An 8,357-nucleotide genomic window follows, 5' to 3' on the forward strand; every position below is an offset into this window, starting at 1 on the left:
AAATTAAGTACCATCTGCGTACTTGGGTTGATCTCTAATCGACTTAATCCCGCTGCTTGTCCATGTTTGGCCCCTCTATGTTTAGCCCCTTGCAGGCAATAAAGAAGTTAGAAACGTTAGCACGCCGGGCGAAAAGCTTCGCGGGAGTTCAAATTCCTGTGTGGTTGACTTTGCCTTTTATCTTTCCAGGTCCATAAATAAAGTACCAATTGCGTACTGACACCATCCCACGAAGTTTCGGCCTTGTGCCAAGAGTCGAAAACAATATTAATGATTCGATTTTTAAGGCGGCGATCTGGCAGAAACGTTAGCATTCCAGGCGAAATGCTTAGCGGGATTTCGTCTGTGTGCACGTTCTCAGTTCAAATTCCGCCGATCTCGACTTTGCCTTTTATCTTTCGAGGTTGATAAATTAAGTACCAGTTGCATACTGAGGTCGATCTAATCGACTGCTCCCCTCTCACCAAATTTCAGGCCTTGTGCCTAAAGTAGAAAAGAATATTCTTATGTTCTTACCAAATAGTTCTGATTCTTACCGTAAATTTATCTTCGGAGGAACAGCGATAGTTTAGTTCTCCCTCTAAATCCATAAAATATTTAACAAAGTGGGAAATTACAAGGAATACTAATGACTTGTTGGTACGCAGTATTTTGTGATGCAACCATAATAAAGGGTTAGACGGCTGATGAAGGGGCAAACCTGCCACAATATTGCCTGTAGGCCCATTTTTTTTCTTTTTTTTTCATTTTCGATCTCATTGTTTGTTTACATCTGACATATCGTATGCGAAACGTCGAAACCAATATCAGTGCTGGCAATAATTCCTTTAGAATATCTGGGCAGATAATATTAACAAAATACAAGGAATGTCTCGGAGTTATATGTGCATGTGAAAGCGCATGGCTCAGTGGTTAGAGCGTCGAGCTTACGATCGTGAGGTTGTGAGCTCGAATCCCGGACCGGGTTGCGTGTGATGTTCTTGAACAAGACACTTTATTTCACGTTGCTCCAGTTCACGTTGTAGAAATGAGTTGCGACGTCACAGGTGCCAAGCTGTATCGGCCCCTTTGCCTTTCCCTTGGATAACACTGGTAGCGTGGAGAAGGAAGGCCGGTATGCATGGGTAACTGCTGGTCTTCCTTAAACAACCTTGCCCGGATTTCTGCTTGCGAAAGGTAACTTTCTAGATGCAATCCCATGGTCTGTGTCGTAACCGAAGAGGGTCTCAGATATGTGCATGTGTATACGAAAGTTGACAGAGATAGTGAGAAAGTTACGTAAAGATTAGTTGCATCTAAAACTATGGTGGGTGTATGTTTATACCTCATTTTGTGACCTGCATAATCGTCCTACATACGAGGGGACGAAGAAAAGTTCCTGGCTTTTAAGGTTTCACGATGGGACTAGTCGGAGGCCAAAATTCCGAGTTCTTTTATAGGGCTTAGATAAACCTTGGGGACTGCTGCAATAAGTGTGTGCATCTGAGAGGGGAATATGTTCAATAGAATCATAATTAACTGATCCTCCTGTATTTTCTTTAACCATAGCCAGGAACTTTTCAGCAACCCCTCGTGCAGCACACAAAAGGAAATGAGTTGCTGGAAGTTCAAAGCGCTTTGCTTATGTGCAAAACTATTGTGGGCAGATTAATGAATAATTCAGTGTTCCAACTGTTCTTAGTGTGGATGTGGAGCGATCATAATGGAGTCATCCTCGTTAAGGTGAACGATTCTCATGTCAATCGTGATTATATTTGATGCCAGTATTTTTATCCACTGATCTACACAAACAACTTGTTAATAGCAGTTATTTACCAAGGCGGCGAATTGGCAGAAAAGCTAGCGCACCGGGCGAAATGCTTAGCGGTATTTCATCTGTTTTTACGTTCTGAGTTCAAATTCCGCCGAGGTCGACGTTGCCTTTTATTCTTTCGGGGTCGACAAATTAAGTACCAATTACGTACCGGGTTCAACCTAATCGACTGGCCTCCTCCCGCCAAATTTCGGGCCTTGAAAGGAACATAAGGTGGATTTACTGATAATTTCCACAAACATAACGTAGGTATACACACCATAGCTTTACCGACATACCACTGAATACTAGAGAATACCAGTGATATGTTAGTAACTGATTTACTACTTCAATCTTTCTGCTCAAATAAAACAAATTATTTATATGTGTGTGAATGTTTAATACTAACATGTGAACTAGATATTAGCCCATTCAAAACTTGTAATTTACGACGCTATGGTTTACAAATGCCTGACACAAATATATAAATAAATAAATAATGTAGTAGATAGAGCACCTACGACATTCAAAATCCTCGAGCGGGGTTCAATTTTTGATTGAAGCAAACAAACTCTACTTAACAGTGTACAATCTTCGTGTCCTTGATATAAATATAAAACTCATAAATTCGCTTTTGCATTGTCAATAAACTGTGGCTTCGTACTTAAGTACGCAAACAATGGATGAGTTAAATAGGAGATAAGCTCCTTGTTTATGTAAGACGAAAGTGGTGGGTGGGTGGGTTATTTCCTTGTTATAAATATGACGAAATATAAAATATAGATTAGTAAGTTTGTCTCGCGAGCACTCGAGCGTAGAATACTACTATTATGACTGATATGACACAACATTGTGTGTTTGAGTGAATTAATGCAATAGATTACGTCTTGTGATAAACTAAAGAGATTATAGGATTGATAAGAGGACGAGAAACAGCTGCTGTGGAAAGGACTTTACAAACTGAATGCGGCCGTTTTGTTACAGACGTAATTGTTGAAATCAAGTTCAGACTTCCAGTTCATTGTGTAATAATATATTCATGTCCTATCACTGCCAGCTGTTTAATAATGTAACTCTGAAGCAATTGATTTGACCTGAAGTTAGAGGTCGATTTTTTTTTTTATATATATATTTCTTCGTCATCCCGAGGACGCATAAGTTCAAAACCCGGCTTTCAAGGTGTGAATATATGGGATCGCTAAGGCGGCGAGCTGGCAGAAACGTTAGCAAGCCAGGCGAAATGCATAGCCTTATTTTGTCTGCCGTTACGTTCTGAGTTCAAATTCCGCCGAGGTCGACTTTGCCTTTCATCCTTTCGGGGTCGATAAATTAAGTACCAGTTACGCACTGGGGTCGATATAATCGACTTAATCCGTTCGTCTGTCCTTGTTTGTCCCCTCTGTGTTTAGCCCCTTGTGGGTAGTAAAGAAATATATATGCACACGCTTAAGGTGGCGAGCTGGCAGAAACGTTAGCATGCCGGGCGAAATGCGTAGCCGTATTTCGTCTGCCGTTACGTTCTGAGTTCAAATTCCACCGCGGTCTACTTTGCATTTCATCTTTTCGGGGTCGATTAAATAAGTACCAGTTACGCACTGGGGTCGATGTAATCGACTTAATCCCTTTCTCTGTCCTTCTTTGTCCCCTGTGTTCAGCCCCTTATGGGGAATAAAGAAATAGGTATTTCGTCTGCCTTTACGTTCTGAGTTCAAATTCCACCGAGGTCGACTTTGCCTTTCATCCTTTCGGGGTCGATAAATTAAGTACCAGTTACGCACTGGGATCAATGTAATCGACTTAATCCGTTTGTCTGTCCTTGTTTGTCCCCTCTGTGTTTAGCCCCTTGTGGGTAGTAAAGAAATATGTACGTGATCGCGATTAGAGTACTCCTTCTTCAGTGGGATACCAGTTCGTTGCCTGGCTCAAGGCTTCTAATTTTTTGTTTAGTTTTAGGGGCGCAGGAGTGGCTGTATGGTAAGTAGCTTGCGTGGTATCTTGTGCGAGTGTCTTCTGCTATATCCTCGGACCGACCAAAGCCTTGTGAGTGGAATTGGTAGACGGAAACTGAAAGAAGTTCGTCGTATATATGTATATATATATGTACGTGTGTATATGTTTGTGTGTCTGTGTTTGTCCCCCCAATATCGCTTGACAACGGATGGTGGTGTGTTTATGTCTCCGTAACTTAGCGGTTCGGTAAAAGAGACCGATAGAATAAGTACTAGTCTTCCGAAGAATAAGTCCTGCGGTCGCTTTGCTCGACTAAAGGCGGTACTCCAGCATGGCCGCAGTCAAATGACTGAAGCAAGTAAAAGAGTAAAAGAGAACGAGCAAATTTAAACGTTGAACCAGTGTTTCACTGGTAATTCATTTTATCGACGCCGAGAGCATAAGAAGCGTTGAACTCGGCGTGATTTGAACTCAGAACGTAAAAAGCTGTAAGAAATGCGGCTAAGCACTTTGTCCGGCGTTGTAACGTGACTGTTACTGGTCGGTTACAACTTGAAATTTGTGGCACGCTGCTGCTGTTTTATTTCTCCGCTCTTTGTCAAAGTTATCGCCAACAAAGCAAAGGTTTATTTATTGTCTCAAATGCAATGAAGCAAAATTCCACTCTAAATATTTTGAGGAAAGATTTAATTTGAAAAGATACCGATAATCAAACTGAAGTAGTTGACTTCGAGAACACTAGTAATGACCTGTGGAAGCACATGGCCTAATGGTTAGAGCAGCAGACTCGCGGTCGAAGGATCGCGGGTTCGAATCTCAGACCTGGCGATGTGTGTGTTTATGAGCGAAACACCTAATCTCCACGTGACCCGGCAGAAGGTAATGGCGAACTTCTGCTGAGTCGTCCGCCACAACTTTCTCTCACTCTTCCCTCCTACATCTTGCAGCTCACCTGCGACGGAACGGCGTCCCGTCCAGGTGGGGAACCTATATGCCAAGGAAACCGGGAAAACGGCTCTTATGAGCCACGCGTGGCTCGAGAAGGAACAAACAAAAACAACACTAGTAATGACCTATGACATCAAATAGTGATAAATATAATTCAGGTCCTTCGTCGGTCAGATCTTTTAACGTATTTCATCTTAAATTGCAAAGATTTGACTTGTGAAGTACTGTCAGATGTCCGTAGGTACAAATCTCCTGTCTCCTCTCTCCATATCTTTGATATTGTCTGAAGGAAAGGCTTTCATTTTAACACAGGGCCCACCATGATCCTCATTTGGGGATCTGCGAAAAACGGTCTCACTGCCGATTGTTCGTTGTATTTAAAGTGAATTGCTTATGTACTTTGCATTTTCAGAGATGTGTTTTAAAATATTTAGTAGTTAAAGTTTGTCATTATTAGCTCTGGCTAATTCTAGAGGACATTTTATGTTATAAATCACAATTTTTGAACCACAAAAGTATTGACTCTTTTGAAAACCTTTTTTCTTTCTTTTTTTTTGCATTTCCCATCTATATAATTCATCGAAATTTCATACACATTTGCATTTGATACAATAGTTTAAAAAAAACACTAAAATGTTTATTATTGAAATTGAATAGAAAAGGACAAATTTGTTTTTTCGGAAAAATTTATTATAATTTCCAAAATAATTCACACATTAAAATATTTAAATACTATATATTATTTTAACTCCTAAGACACCTGACAAAGTAAAAAATATATGAGTAAAAAAAATTGGCAGAGAATAGGTTAAGGTCGATACAGACACCCACTGCTTGACAACCCATGTTAGTTTGCATACGTTCCTGTTACTTAGTTGTTCAGCAAATGAGACAGAAACAGCAAGCAGCAGTGGAGGCGCAATAGCCCAGTGGTTAAGGCAGCGGACTCGCGGTCGGAGGATCGCGTTTTCGCTTCCCAGACCGGGCGTTTGTGTGTGTTTATTGAGCGAAAACACCTAAAGATCCACGAGGCTCCGGCGGAGGTGGGGGTGGTTACCCCTGTTGTACTCTGCGCATCCATCCATCCGTCGATGCTCTCGGTGTCGGGGGTTGACCTGCTTTCTCTTCGGCGGGTCTCACGAATAGCAAAGGACCACGTGTCGGACTTCTCCCACTGGGACGAAGACCGCTTCGCTCAACAAACAAACAAACAAACAGCAAGCAGCAGACTTCAAAAAATATAAACTATTTGAGGCGATTTTTCAACTAAAATCCGCCAAGGGTTTGCCCCAACATGGCCGCAGTATAATAACTGAAATATTTAAAAACGTAAGGGATATGACAGAAACATAGACCCCAGATATAATCGTATTAGTAATGAAAATTTGGAAGATGTCATGTTTTACAGAAGACAATGTTCTAGCATGACCAAAGTCCAGTCTTTGAAACCAATAAAATACCAATTTAATATATATTAAAATCGAATGAAAATAAAGAGTCACGATTGGGTAGAGAACTGAGAAAACATTGAAAGATGTGGGAGAAAGGCTGCTATCGTAGAAAAGTAGGAACGTGGCCAAAATAGATGTTCAACAGACTGGAAGAGACTTAAACTGGAACCCAGATAAGGGAGTTGTAGCAAACTTATATTCTGTAAGAATCTGGAGCAAACTCATTGAGAGTTACGGAGATTGACGGAGATGAAAACTAGGGTAAAACTCCGTTGACATGATTATTGTGGGCTGCATAAACAATGTCAACAACAGCAATAACAATAATAATAACTAAATCGTTTATTGGCCACAAGAGCTTACATAAAATTTAAAATGCATTCAATAGGCCTAGGAGTGGCTGTGTGGTAAGTAGCATGATTACGAACCACATGGTTCCGGGTTCAGTCCCACTACGTGGCACCTTGGACAAGTGTCTTCTACTATAGCCTCGGGCCGACCAAAGCCTTGTGAGTGGATTTGGTAGATGGAAACTGAAAGAAGCTCGTCGTATATAAGTATATATATATGTGTATGTGTGTGTGTATATATTTGTGCGTCTGTGTCTGTCCTCCCAACATCGCTTGACGACCGATGCTGGTGTGTTTACGCCCCCGTGACTTAGCGGTTCGGCAAAAAGACCGGTAAAATAAGTACTAGGCTTACGAAGAATAAGTCCTGGGTCGATTTCCTCGACTACAGGCGATACTCCAGCATGGCCACAGTCAAATGACTTAAACAAGTAAAAGAGTATATTATAAAAATGACAAAAGCAGGACGATGTAATTTGTTTCACAACGTATAAACGATATAATAACAATTAAGATTAAACAATTTAAAACCCCCAATAGGGGAGGCGCTTTAGGGACTACGTGGAAAAAAGCCACAAAGGCACGGGTGCCTGAACAGCCCTTCTCCTTTGGTTTACAGGTGCACGCTCAGAATTGATTCTTTTACACTGGCCATTCGTCCAATATTCACACACCTTTCAACAAACTTGCTACAAGGCAACACTTTCCTCTCCACCCTCAACTTTCTTTTCACGTGAAACTTGAAAAAGTTGATGAGGGCTTGGCCAAAGAGGGATGTGTCTGACTTTAGCCCTTTCAATCGGGTCCACCTTACAACCTCTTTCGCTACAGCCACTAGACAAATAAAATTGCCGGTCAAAAGAAGGCGGCGGACCAATCTTCACAATGGATTTAGCGGATACATAGCAAAAACAAAAATAGTACTAATATATTCCTTTCTATTACAGGTTGAAGATTTGAAATTTTGGAGGAGAGACTAGTCTATTACATTGACCTCAGTGCTCAACAGCTACTTATTTCATCGACCTCGATGGCATCAAAGGCAAAGCTGATCTCGGTGGATTTTTGAACGTAAAGACAGACGAAATGCCGATAAACATTTTTGTACGGCGTGCTAACGGTTCTGCCAGCTCACCGCCCATTACAAGAGCAACAATAACAGCAACAATAATGATTCTATCGACCCCGAAATGAAGATCTCTGAGAATTTGAACTCAAAACAACCCGAAAAAAATCGCTACGTATTTTATCCGATACTCTGGCAATTATACCAACTTGTCGCCTTGGTAACAAAGCTGACAAGAATAACAATAATAATTCTTTGTACTATAGGCACAAGGCTTGAAATTTTGGGGGAGAGGATGAGTCGATTACATCGACCCCAGTGTGTAACTGGTACTTAATTCATCGACCCAGAAAGAATGAAAGCCAAAGTCGACCTCGGCGGAATTAGAACTCAGAACGTAACGGCAGACGAAAAGCCGCTAAGCAATTCGCCTGGTATGCTAACGTTTCTTATTCTTTATTGCCCACAAGGAGCTAAACATAGAGGGTTCAAACAAGGACAGACAAATGGATTAAGTCGATTACATCGATCCCAGGGCGTAGCTGGTACTTAATTTATCGACCCCTAAGGGATGTAAAGCAAAATCGACCTCAGTGGAATCTGACCTTAGAACGTAAATACCGCTAACATTACGCCGGCGTGCTAACGTTTCTAACAGCTTGCCACCTTTTAATCTAACTATTCTATCATTCTATTTGCTAATAGAGAATTATTTTCGAAAATAAATGTAATCGTGATTAACCTTTTGAAGCTTATTCGGAAACAGTCGAAGAAACAAAGGCTATGTTTTTCGTGAAGAT

Source organism: Octopus sinensis, linkage group LG6 (genome assembly GCF_006345805.1).
Source record: "Octopus sinensis linkage group LG6, ASM634580v1, whole genome shotgun sequence".
In the NCBI taxonomy this organism is placed as follows: domain Eukaryota; kingdom Metazoa; phylum Mollusca; class Cephalopoda; order Octopoda; family Octopodidae; genus Octopus; species Octopus sinensis.